Source organism: Petaurus breviceps, unplaced genomic scaffold (assembly GCF_028583685.1).
Source record: "Petaurus breviceps papuanus isolate PSGF00001 unplaced genomic scaffold, PetGlider_PUasm1.0 154, whole genome shotgun sequence".
Classification (NCBI taxonomy): domain Eukaryota; kingdom Metazoa; phylum Chordata; class Mammalia; order Diprotodontia; family Petauridae; genus Petaurus; species Petaurus breviceps.
Window position 1 is genome coordinate 1,114,836 of NW_027185715.1, and position 13,125 is coordinate 1,127,960.

Here is a 13,125-nt window from a genome sequence, read left to right on the forward strand (position 1 = left end):
AACTTTCACCACAAGAGGGGGATGTTGTTTAAAAACCAAAACCCAACCCAAACACTTAAAAACCAGTTTAGAGGAAGAAAAAGGCTCTGGGGGAGGAGAAAGGCATCAAGGTGATGATTTGTACTGTGCCCAGGTGAGGGCTCTTGAAACCTGGAGCTAACTCAAAGGTGCCCTTTATTTGACCATTGTACCTTGTGTTACCTGTAATCTGAAAAAAAAAGTTCTCTTTATACCTTCTGGTTTTACACTGTACGCTTTTCTAGAAATCATTATATTGTTAATTTTGTCTTTATTTAATGACTTTTTGGATATTGGTAATATTAACTGGCATTCACATATTGCCTGAAAATTAACAAAATGATTTACAGATCTTGTGTTATTGGAGCCTCAGGATAATACAGTGGGGTGAGTGCCACAGTTGTTATTACTTCCATTTTACAGATGAGGAAAATTGAGTAGTCTGTATCTACCAGGTCAGACTTCATCTACCCCTGAATGCTCAGATGTGTTGTGGAGAGTGGACTGGGGGAGAGGAGAGGACAAGGTATGGGGAAATGGGAGGGTTGTGGTGAGTGGTCTTTCTGATTTTTAAAAGTCTCCAGAGGACAAGGTTCTCCAGTTGTACTAAGGATCTTGTTTGTAGTGAAACAAAACATAAGTACCAGGAGACACTTGCTGGAAGGCCATTAACTGTCTTTTCTCTTGCAGTTTTCATTGATATTTTTCTGTTGTTTTGATATTTGAATGATGGGTTTTTCTCTTTTCTCCCCCAGCAGTAGAAGTGTGGGTAAATCATTAACGTAGGAGTGTGGGTAAGCCATTAATGTTTCTTGGACTTCACAAAATATGATCACAGTCTGAAGACCTTGAGAACTTATAATATCATGGTGGGGGTCAGGGAAGAGCAGAGTGAGGCTGTGACCTTAGAAATGTGATGGCCAATTCCTTCTGCTCAAGATTGTGGTCATAGCACAGTGCCTGAAATTTTACCAGTAGATGTGAAGAGCTATATAGTGTCACATGAGTTTGAGCTGGAAGGTACCCTAATCTAATCCAACCAATTTATTTTACATTTCAGCCAACGAAGCACAGGGCTTGTAAAGTGCCACCTCCACAGATAACCCCACTGGTAAGTTGCAGAGTTCATCTATGAATTTGTTTTTTTTTGGGGGGGGTCAAAATTTATTGTTCTTTCTCATTCTGGTCTTAACAATATACAAACCCTTTGGGGTTTAAGATGTTAAAACTTTCTCAACTTATACTTTAGTCTTTATAGGGATTAATTACTATTTAACTGAGAACAAGATAAGTACTTGTTGGGGATTAGAAAAATATTTAGAAAGTCTGTTCCAATCTTAGACCTGAGCTAATAATGACTGTCCTGTTTGTAATGAAAGGGAGTGAGAGTGAAGCATGGCTTGGAGAGATGGGAACAGAGGAATGGGAAATTTTAGCATGGCAAATGAATTTAAAATCATCCTTTTCCTTATGGATTCTTTGATTATGGCAATTAAGACCAGATGCCAGTCCTGGGGCAAGTTTTGGAAAATGAGAGAAAAAGGACCTTTAAAAATTGTTTCACAAGACTTGGGTTGTCACTTTTACTTTAGATGTCAAATCTTATTTTTGAATCTCACAAGTATATGCAAGTATATGCAAATCTCAGTATATTTTCCTCTGGCAGGGATGATGGTTAAACAAGAATGTTGCCAGTAATACTTCTTTCTTTGAGTCTGAGTAAAAACTTTGCAAGATATCTGTATTCTTATATGAAGGTTGATCTCAAGAAATACAACAAAAGATATTAGCTGTCACAAAATTGACTTTTTCTCACTCAGGCTTTAAATGTATTTTGGTGTGAGATATTTTGGCAATGATTGCTTACATTCATATGTGTTTACAAAGTTTTCTTCTTTGAGGGAAGGGGCTGGTTTTTTTTTTTTGGTTTTATACACATAGTACCTTGCATATAGTAAGTTTTTGATAAATACTTGCTCATTTGGAATGTATTAGGTAGTATATTGTTACCCCTATTTTACAGGTGAGGAAACTGAGCTTCTGAGAGGTTGGGATTAGTCTAGGGTGACAGAGATACTATTTTGGAATTGGGATTATAATCTAGGCATATGGATTCTAAGAACAAGTTTCAGACCTCACTAGCTGTGTGATCTTAGGCAAATCACTTAACTTCTGTTTGCCTCAGTTTTCTCCTCTGGGAAAGGAGAATAATAATAGCATATATCTTACAGGATTGTTGTGAATATTAAATGAGGTAATATTGAAGTGCCTATCAGAAATTATACACCAAAGCTGCCTAAACCTGCCAGAAGGGTCCCTGGAAACCACCTAATAGGCCATAATAGTGAGGGAACTTTTCATATGTATTGCTAGAAACATACCCCAGATATAAGTTTGTTCTTGTTAGTCCAGATACAAGTCTGTTCTTGTTAGGTTCCCAAGACTTTACTAGAAATGGTACCCCTCCTTGGAACCACATTTTGTTGATTAGCAACACTGAACTCTATGTAAGTGTATTTTACAGAAGAATCAATGCTGTCTTCCCTATTGGGGAGGCAGTCGCCAGCTGGTTAATAAACATTCCTAAATTATAACTGGCTTTGCTGTCCTGTTATTTCTTGGGTGTCTACTACAATATTAATGATTATTAACACTATTAGTATTAGGCTTTAGTCTTTCTTAGTTGTGTTGTCTCATATCTGACTGAAACTTTTCTTTCAGATCTTGTGTCTGGAGTCACTTGTCCCAATCTTGTCTGGGTTGGATGCTAAATAAACCTCTTAAGTTTTTTAGTCAGGGTAGAATCAACTTGGCAAGACTGCAGTGGGTGTCAGGTCTCATAGAATCTATTTTCCCAGTCATGGTTCCATATGCAAGAGCTTCAAGCTTGCAGTAGGCATTTCTTTCCCTGTGTTCTCAATGAGTCCCCCTTTGGGCTTTTGGTCCACAAGAACTCTAGAGTTGTCTCCCTTACCCTTAGTATCAATGGCTATATTCCCATTAGAGTTCTGCCTTTTCTCTTGGTTCCTGATTGGTTCCTCATCTGGTCTCTGTAGATTCTTTGCCTGAGCATCAGGGCTCCTGCCATGATCTTCCAGTCACCTCTTTCTTCAGTGTGTTGGTGATCTCAGTGACTCTGGTGCATGGAAGCTCTCTTTAGCTGTTAAACCATTCTTTCTGTCTTCACTGATTTACCTAAAAGAAGAATAATGGCTAAAACAAGACAGCTAGGTGGGGCAGTGGATAGAACACTGGGCTTGGAATTAGGAACATTCATGTTTATGAATTCAAGTCTGGCCACAGATGCTTACTCCTTGTTTGACTATGGACCTGTCGCTTAATCCTGTTTGTCTCAGAGCCTTATTTGTAAAATGAGCAGAAGAAGGAACCGGCAAATTTCTCTAGGATCTTTGCCAAGAAAACCCCAAAATGTGGACATGGAGAGTCAGACAAGACTCAATAACTGAGATTCTGTGCTCTAAGCGAAGTTTTGTCTTTTCTTCCTTTTCTCTTAGACCAAGCCTCTTCTTTCCCAGAGGTCAGAGAGACAGAAATCATTAAGTGTAGGCTACCATTGTTCCCTTCCTTGTGTTTGGTACCCGGTAAAACTCCCAGTCTGCAACCCAGACTTACGCCTTTTCTTCTCCTCAAGTAGGGAATTCTGAAACTGAGGCAACTTGGTTGTGTAATGGTGTAAAGCCAAGCATGAGCAGCTTTCCAGAGAATGCCACTGTGAAGAACTTTTAAGGTTCTGATTATGATGAGGGATGGCTCACAATAGGTTCACCAGAAACTCTGATTTTTACCTAAGACAGAAAGCCTGTGATTCAGTCTGGAAAGAATTCAGCCCAGGCTAACTTGGAGTCAGAGTTGTAAAAGTTTATTGTATGCTTTACAGAGGGCAAGAGTCCTTTTGGGGACCTGAAACCTCAAAGGGGTGGAATTAAGATTTTTATAGGATAATCCATAGTAGAATTGGTTCCTGGATGTGACCATGACTGAGGACATCATGGCAGCAGCCCAGTGGGTGAAGGAGTGTGTGGGAAATAAAGGTAGGAATGAAAGAGAGACATTATTTCATTTTTCTTAAATCCTTAAGCTTGAAGAAGGCATATGTGGGGTTTGAAAACTTCATTTTTTCACTTAGGAGGACAGGTACAACCTTTTGTGTTGTTTTCATTTGCTTAATAGTTTTCTTTAGAAAATGAGCACTGGGAGCACAGTGAGTAAGAGCACCGGCTCCAGTGTCAGGATGACCTGTGGATCGAATCTGGGCTCAGACACTTAGTACCCACCCAGAAACACCTGGCCGTGTAACCTTGAGCAAGTTACTTAACCCCAGTTGCTTAGGGGCGGCCAGGTGGCTCAGCGAGTAAGAGCACCGGCTCCAGTGTTGGGATGACCTGGAGACTGAATCCTGGGCTCAGACACTCAGCACCACACCCAGAAATAACTGGCCGTGTAACCTTGAGCAAGTTACTTAACCCAGATTGCTTAAAAAATTAAAAAAAAAAAAGAAAATGAGCACGGGGGATTTGGGGTTTTTGTTTCCATTTTGGGATTAAAAGATTTAGAGGCATAATATTTAAAAAAATTAATTTATTTTTATTTTTACACATTCACTTCCATAAGAGTTTGCATTGTAAATTTTCTCCCCCTCCCCAAGATGACATGCAATCTGATATAGGTTCTACTTATACATTCATATGAAACAAATTTTCAATTTAGTCCTGAAGTAAAGAATTAGGAACTGCTAGAAAAAAACAAAACAAAACAACAAAAGAAAAAGAGAGCAAACAGTATGCTTGGATGTGCATTCAGAATCCAAAGTTCTTTCTTTGGATGTGGATAGCATTTTCCATCATGAGTCTTTTGGAATTGTCTTAGATCTTTGCAATACTGAGAAGAGTTAAGTCTCTCCAGGCCGGTCAATGCACAATGTGGCTGTTTCAATGTGCAATGTTCTCCTGGTTCTGCTCCCCTTACTCAGCATCAGTTCATATAAGTCTTTACAGGTTTTTCTGAAGTCATTGCTCATCATTTTTTTTTTTTAAAGCAATTGGGGTTAAGTAACTTGCTCAAGGTTACATGGCCAGTTATTTCTGGGTGTGGTTCTAAGTATCTGAGCCTGAATTCAATCCACAGGTCATCCCTACACTGGAGCTGGTGCTCTTACTCGCTGAGCCACCTGGCTGCCCCTGCTCATCATTTCTTACAGCACAATAGTATTCCATTACATTCATATACCACAACTTGTTCAACCATTCCCCAATTGATGGACATCCCTTCAATTTCCAATTGTACAAAAAGAGCTGTTCTAAATATTTTTGTACATGAGGGTCCTTTTCCCGTTTTTATGATCTCTTTGGGATATAGACGTAGAAGTGGTATTGCTGGGTCAAAGGGAATCCATAGTTTTATAACCCTTTGGGCATAGTTCCAAATTGCTTTCCAGATTGATTGGATCAATTCACAACTCCACCAACAATGCATTAGTGTTTCAATTTTCCCACATCTCCTGAAACATTTATCATTTTCCTGTTTTGTCACATTACCCAATCTTATAGATGTGATGTGGTACCTCAGAGTTGTTTTGATTTGCGTTTCTCTAATCGATAGTGATTTAGAGCATTTTCCATATGAGTGTAGATAGCTTTAATTTCTTCCTTTGAAAATTGTCCATTCATATCCTTTGACCATTTGTCAGTTGCAGAATGACTTGTATCCTTATACATTTGATTCAGTTCTCTATATTGTTTAGAAATGGGGCCTTTATCAGAGACTCTGGCTGCAAAAATTGTTTCCCAGGTTTTATCTTCCCTCCTAATCTTAGTTGTTTTGGTTTTATTTGTGCAAAAACTTTTCAAATAAATGTAATCAGAATCATCCATTTTACATTTCCTAATTTTCTCAAAGCATAATCTTGAAAGCACTACAAAACGTGACCAGGATTGTTCAGAAAGATGGGCTTTATAAGGTATTTTTCAGAAACAGATTTTTATCACAAGGTAAGCATGATAATTGTTTAGGCAAAAACTTATTGCCACTTTTTTTTTCCTGTCCAATTATTTTTTTATTATGAAAAAGCAAAAAAATCCATGGAGCCCTATGGACATCCCTCCAAATTCTTTGTTTTTTACTGTCTGTTGTTGGACATCTTTCCCACAATGCCCTTTAGTCCTATCAAGCTCAATGTATTTAAAACAATGAATTATTTGGCCTCCTAAGCCCATCTTTAATTCACCACTGTCTTCTTTCCAGTCACCCAAGTTGCCAATCTTAGAACCATGCTAGATTCTTTACTCATCACCCATATTCAGTCAGTTGCCAAGACTTGTTAAATCTGCCTCCTCAGTATCTCTCTTCTCTATCTCTTCTCTATTCATATGACTGGCCACTCTGGTTCAGGCCGTCATTAGTTCTCTTGGACCATGGTAATAGTCTGTTGATTGGTACCTCTGCTTTCAATCTCTCCCTCTCTCCAATTTATATTCTACATGGCTATCAAAATAATCTTCCTGACCTCTCTCTTGCTCCGGAAACACCAGTGACTCATTGCCTCTGAGATAATATATAAAGTCCTCAGCTCGCAAGGGGAAACCCTTTCCAAGCTGACTGCAGACTACCTTTCCATACTTTATTGTATGACTTCCTTTCATGTAGCCTGTATCCCACAGAAAGTGGCCTATTTGTTGTTTTCCTGCACTTGGCATTCTACCACCTGCCTTTGAGCCCATGCACAGGGTTTCTGTCCTTCCCGGCTAGAATGCATTAATGCCTTATAGCATCATTTAAAGCTTAGCTTAGGTGCCCCCTCACATGGGCAACCTTTCATGATCCTTTTGACTGTGAGCATTTCCAATTTCTGCTCAAATTAGCTTACTTTTTTTTACATGTTGTGGAATGCAAGTGACTTGGGGTTAGGGATATTTTTCATTTTTGTGATTGTTTCCATAGTACTTTGCACAAAGTAGGAATTTAGTAATTGCTTGTTGAGTTTTACATGGTTGTGACTAGGGTGTACCAACTGTCTGTTGCTCTTCAATGGGGTAGAAAAATGTGATGGAAAAAGTGTGAGATTTGGTATAGAAGGAAAAGTATCTACATGCTAGCCCTGGTACTTATTTTCTGTGTAGCCTTGGGCTTTGTGATCCAAATCTGTGATCACCTTTGCTTCCTTGTGATCACTCCAGATTTCAGCTACTTCCATTTCCCAGACTTCTGGCAATTAGATGGCACAGTAGATTGAGCACTGGGCTATAAAGTCAAGCACATGCAGCTTTCCAGAAGACTGCTGCTGTGAACAGCTTCAAGGTTCTCATTATATAGTATAGTGAATTCACTATTTATTCAGCAATAAGTTAAGGCAAAACATTCACAGAAATCAAAGTACAGCATTCACAATGTTATGACTTAACTTATCACTAACGTGGCCCCATAGTTTATCACCACAATGGTCACATAGTTTTAAGGAAAAGATTACATTCATTTAGTAACTCAATCATTTAGTAAGCCCTCAATTGAGTTATCCTTAAGGAAGCTCCTTAAGGGGCACAAAGTATAATCATTCAGTCAGAACTTAACTCAGTCATCCTTAAGGAGGCAAGCCTCCTTAATGGACACAAAATTCAAAGGTCAAGGTTCTCCACCCCTTGGTCACATTGTCTTAATCTCTCAGTCAAAAAGTCTTCCTTCTTTTTAACTGGAGATTTTTTTTCCAATCATGCTTTATTCAATCATCCTGAAAAAGTACAGGATATAAAGCACAAAGTTCTCCACCCTTAGGTCATAGTAAATCATAATCTTCTCAGTCAGCATCAGGTACCCAAGAAGAGATCTTTTCATCTTGACTCAGGTTGGCTGTCAGCTTCCTTGGTCCATCTTCCATGGTCCCAGCTCCTGCCCAAATCTACACAACTGTTACCTGGGTTCAAAGACAGGCAGCTCCCAGTTCATTTTCCAGTTCCTTGTCTAGTTCCCATTCCATATTGAAGCTCACAGTGTTCAGTCCACCTCAAGTCCTTCACAATTCCGGTTTCTGGGAAGACAAAGCTTAACAGAGCCACAATGATATTCATCCGCATTGCCGGCACCATCATCAATTCACTATCTGCCTGTGAGATCAACACAGACCCAACAATAAGGTCTGAGAACTTAACACAAATCATCAGTATAGAAATCAACACAGACCCAGAAACAAGGTCCAAGAGGTCAGCACAAATCATCAATACAGAAATCAACACAGACCCAGAAACAAGGTCCAAGAGGTCTGTACAAATCATCAACATGAAAATCAACACAGACCCACAAACAAAGTCCAAGGGGTCAATGTTAATTATCAGTAAAGTCCCAGGACCTCCAAAGCCCTCTTCCAGGACTTCTGTAAACAGACAACCAGAAAATGCTCTTTCAGGGCTTCCAGTGATGTCCTAGGTCTTCTGTAGAAAGTATCACAATCAAACATTAACACAGAGTGCTGGGATACCACAAGTTCTCTCCTCCACCACAAGAGCTGCCTTATCAGTTCTGCTCTCTCCAGCCTAGTCTTCTCCTTATTATTAGCTCCTCACCTTCCTGTTGCAGGAGCTCACATGTTCTTGGGTTCATAAGTTGTGGGATTCACAAGTTCTGGATCTTAATACTTGATACAATCAGGAACTGAAACAAGGTGTTAACTACTTCTTTGCTTGCTGTTACATGGGCTTAGCATGCTTGGAGTCAGGAAGACCTGAGTTCAAGTCTAGTCCCAGAAGTTTACTAACAATATGATTCTTTATAACTCACTTAACCTCTGTTTGTCTCAGTTTCCTTAACTGTAAATGGGAATGATAACAGCATGTACTTTGCAAGGTTGTTAGGAGGATGAGAATATTAGTTAAAAAATAGTTGTCAGCAGGCTTAAATGTTTTAGTAAGATGTCAATGCTTATTTCCTTCCCTTCCTGTTGGGGTCATAATCTTTTGTTATTTATTCATTTTTCAGTTATGTCAGACTCTTTGTGACCCCATTTGGGGTTTTCTTGTCAGAGATATTGGAGTGATTTGCCGAGGAAACTGAGGCAAATAGGGTTAAGTGACTTGCCCAGGGTCACATAGCTAGTAAGTGTCTGAGGTGAGATATGAACTCAGGAAGAAGAATCTTTCTGACTCCAGACCTGGTGCCATCTAGTTGCCTCCTATCATATCTGATATGGAATCAGTATGTATATTCAGGCAAGTTTATTGTTTCACTGGTCTTTTTATAGGCACCTGAAAAATTCAAGCCTTAAGACTTTTTCTAGGTGTGGAATTATTTTCTACATCTTTTCAAAAACGTTTTTCTACATCTTTTTAATATTTAAATGTCTATTTTGCCTCTAAAAATCTTTCATTTTGTTATTATCTCAAGAGGACAGTTGAGATTGACAACATTGTGTTGTACAGATGTTTTTAATTGAATCCCTAGCTCCCAATCACATTGTAGATTACTACCAGCCAATCTGTCAGCTTTACCTCACTCTCTCCATTCCCCACCTTCACTCCTATACACATATTGCTGAATGAAGATGGAGAAAATCACACAACCACAATGACTGGGTCCACTACAAAAGCCTGGAAATGGAATAATTTTATTTATTATACAATTCCAAATTGCTTTCCAGGATGATTATCTATTCACGGATCCACCAATAATACATCAATGTGTCCATCTCCTTAAAAATTATTTTTCCATGAAAAAAATCTAATTTTAAAAATGTTTACATCATCCACATTTCCTTACCTGCCACTTTCTCCACTTGCTTCTAGAGAACCATTCTTTATTAACAAGAATAAAAAAAGCAAAGAAAACAATTTAGCAAAACTAACCAACATATCAGAAGTCCTCCTACCTCTGCAAAGGAAACAGAGGTGTCTTTTGACATATCTTCTTTGTGGCCAAACTTGGTCATTATAATTTTGTATCCTTTAGTTTCCACTGTTTTTTGTTATTCTTTCCATTAATATTGTTCTAGTCTTGTATGTTGCTTTCCTGGTTTTACTTACTTCATTTTGTATATGCATTTCCCGTGCTTCTCAGTAGTAATCATATTCATTATTTTTTATAGACCAGCAATAAGCCGTTGTGTTTCTAAATATATTCTTGGACTAGGCTCCAAATCTAGAGGGAATTTTTGTACTGGGTGGTATGCTAGATTCCTTATTAAATCAATTAATTGATCCATTAATTAGTCTATGATCTGTGATTTCATCTGTGTTGGGAACTCACTTGTGTAGGAAACTACCAATGGAAATAAGCAACTTGTTTGTAAATTATAGTCTTTTAGAGTTGCCTAGAACTAAGAGGTTGAGTAACTTTTTCAGTCAATCAATCAATAAACCTTACAAAGCCCCTGCTGTGTACTAGGTGCTATGTTATGTGCTAAGGATACAAGAAGAGGCAAAAGACCGTCCCTGCCCTCAAGAAGCTTGTAATCTAATGATTTTAAGGATCATGTTCATGATCATACGACTAATTTCTATCATAGGCAGGGCCCAAACGGAGGCCTTCCTGACACCAAGGCTCTCTCTACTACACTTTACTGCCCCTCATTAAATTGATTAGGGTTAGAATATATTCTAGTCTATACCTAAGGTTAGTCTAGGTGTTCTTTAACAACCCTTTCCAATACTACATTTTAATGGACTTGCCATTTTGATTTACATTTTTGTAGGACTCTGGGGCCTCATCAACAGTGAAGGAGTTATCTTCCTAGATGTTTCCAATGAGTTCATGACCAGGGAGAACCTCCTGAAGACACTGAATGTAAACCTGATTGGATTAATTGAGGTGACAATGACAATGATACCAATGGTGAAGAAAGGCAGGGGGAGGATTGTCAATGTCTCTAGTGTGGTGGAGAGACTTGCTTTCCTTTCAGCACCATACTGCTGTTCCAAGTATTGAGTAGAAGCTTTTTCAGATTGTCTAAGGTTAACTATTGTTATACTTTATCCATCCACCCATCCATCCATTCATCTATCCATCTAGGGGAGAGGGAATGGGATCAAGGACAGTATCTCAATCCTCCAAGTAGATGAGGCCCTAAATTGGGACAGCTGCCATGGGAGTGAAGTAAAAGGGACAGACTTAAGAGATCTTGTCAAGGAAGAATTGATAAAATGTGGCAGCTGATTGGATATGAGGAGAGAGTGAAAGTGAGGAATTGAGGATATCTTCAGGATTGGGAAACTGGGTGATTAGAAGGATTGTGGTGCCCTCAACAGAAACAGGGAGATTAGGAAGAGAAAAGGATTTAGGAAGAATGATAATGAATTTTGTTTTGGATGTATTGAGTTTGAGAGACCTATAGGATAGGAGATGTCCAGTTGGTGACATGGGCCTGGAGTTCAGTCCAATCAACAACCATTTATTCATCCCTTATTATGTGCCAGGAAGAGAAACTAGGAGTGGATATATAGGTGTGATTGTCATTTGCAAAGAGATGATGGTTGAACCCAGTGGGGCTGACAGATTATGAAGAGAGAGAATAGGGAGAGAAGAGGACTACAACATAACCCTGGAGAACATCAATGCAAAGTGGATGAGATGTGTATGGTGATGCAATGAAAGAGACTGAGAAGTGACTAGAATGAGAACCAGAAGAGAGCAGTGTCATAAAGACCCAGGGAGGAAGTAGGCCCTGGTAATAGTACCCAATACTGGAGATATGTCGAGAAGGAGATTGAAAAAAGAACACTGGATTTGTCAGTTCAGAAAGCATGAGTAGTTTTGGAGAGAACAGTTTCAGTTGACTGATGAGGCTGGAAGTCAGATCCCAAGGATGTGGGAAGTGAGCCAGTGATGAGAAAGTGAAGGGGATGAGGGCAGATGCATTTTTCTTTCAGTTTCATTTTAAAAGGGAGGAAGGAGATAGGACAATGACTTTAGGGGATAGTGAGATCAAATCAAATTAAAAGATGCTTGCTCCTTGGAAGAAACGTTATGGAAAATCTGGATGGCACATTAAAAAGAGGAGATATCATTTTGCCAATAAAAGTCCACATAGTCAAATCTATGGTTTTCCAGTAGCAATGTATGGCTTAGAACGTTGGACTCTAAGGTATACTGAGTGCCTCAGAACTGACATTTTTAATTTTGGTTCTGGAGATTTTTGAATGTCGCTTGGACAGCAAGGAGGAGAAATCAGTCAATACTTAAAAAGAAATTAATTCAGGCTCTTTACCAGATCATCAAATATTAAAGTTGAAGCTTAAATGCTTTGGCCACATAATGAGAAGATAGGATTCATTGGGAAAGACCCTGATTTTGGGAAAGAATGAAGGCAAAAGGGAAAGGGGATGGCAGAGGATGAGATGGATAGATAGTGTCATAGAAACAAGGAACATGAGCTTGGACAGAGTTCAAGAGAAAGTGGAGCATAAAACGACCTGGCATGCTATGATCCATGGGATTCTGAAGAGTTGAACACTAAGGAACAACCCAGCAGCAATAAGAAGATCAAATGACATGAGTTTTAAGGATGAGGGAGATAGACCGAATTGCATATTTGTAAGCAACAGGGAAGGAGCCATTGGATAAGGAGAAGTTGAAAATTAAGGAAAGAGAAGGAATGATCAAAAAGGCCCAATTCTAGAGGAGATGGGATCAAGGACACAAGTAGAGGAGTGATCATTAGCAAGAGGTCTACATTTTCTCCTAAGACTGAAGATTCCAAGCATATTTGTATTTGCTCTTGGGGGCTGTGGTCAGATTGATGCATTGTATACCTTAAGTGAATACATACATAGTCATATATCTGTCACCAGTATTCCACAAACAGAACACTCTGTCTCTTGGCTCTGGGCTTTTTCTCTCTCTGTCCCCTATGCTTGGGATGCTATCCCTCCTTATTTCCGTCTCTTGGTTTCCCAGGAATAAATCCCAGCAAGAATCCTATCTTTTACAGGATATCCTTTCTAGATACCTCTTAATTTTCATGCCTACCCCTATTGGTTATTTGCTATATACAGCTTGTATGGACTTGTTTGCATATTGTCTGCCCCTCTAGACTGTGAGTTTCTTGAGGGCAGGGAGTCTCTTTTGGCTCTTCTTGTGTCCTCAATACCTAACATAGTTCCTGGAACATTG

The 13,125-nt window shown here is 39.1% G+C and overlaps 1 protein-coding gene across 7 annotated transcripts in view; it reads left to right on the forward strand.

The window, feature by feature from the left end:
• The first annotated feature begins 520 nt into the window (after nucleotides 1–520).
• The window catches only part of HSD17B6 (hydroxysteroid 17-beta dehydrogenase 6), a 62,594-nt gene continuing 49,989 nt past the window's right edge, over nucleotides 521–13,125 (forward strand). For 2 of the 7 annotated variants that reach the window (XM_069079777.1, XM_069079783.1), the window contains exons 1-2: nucleotides 827–1,129; nucleotides 10,709–10,967. The gene's annotated coding sequence lies outside the window, so the exon portion shown is untranslated. Of the gene's footprint in view, nucleotides 545–826; nucleotides 1,130–10,708; nucleotides 10,968–13,125 lie in introns of those variants that run through there. The other 5 variants (XM_069079790.1, XM_069079794.1, XM_069079808.1 and 2 more) reach the window with 3 other exon arrangements.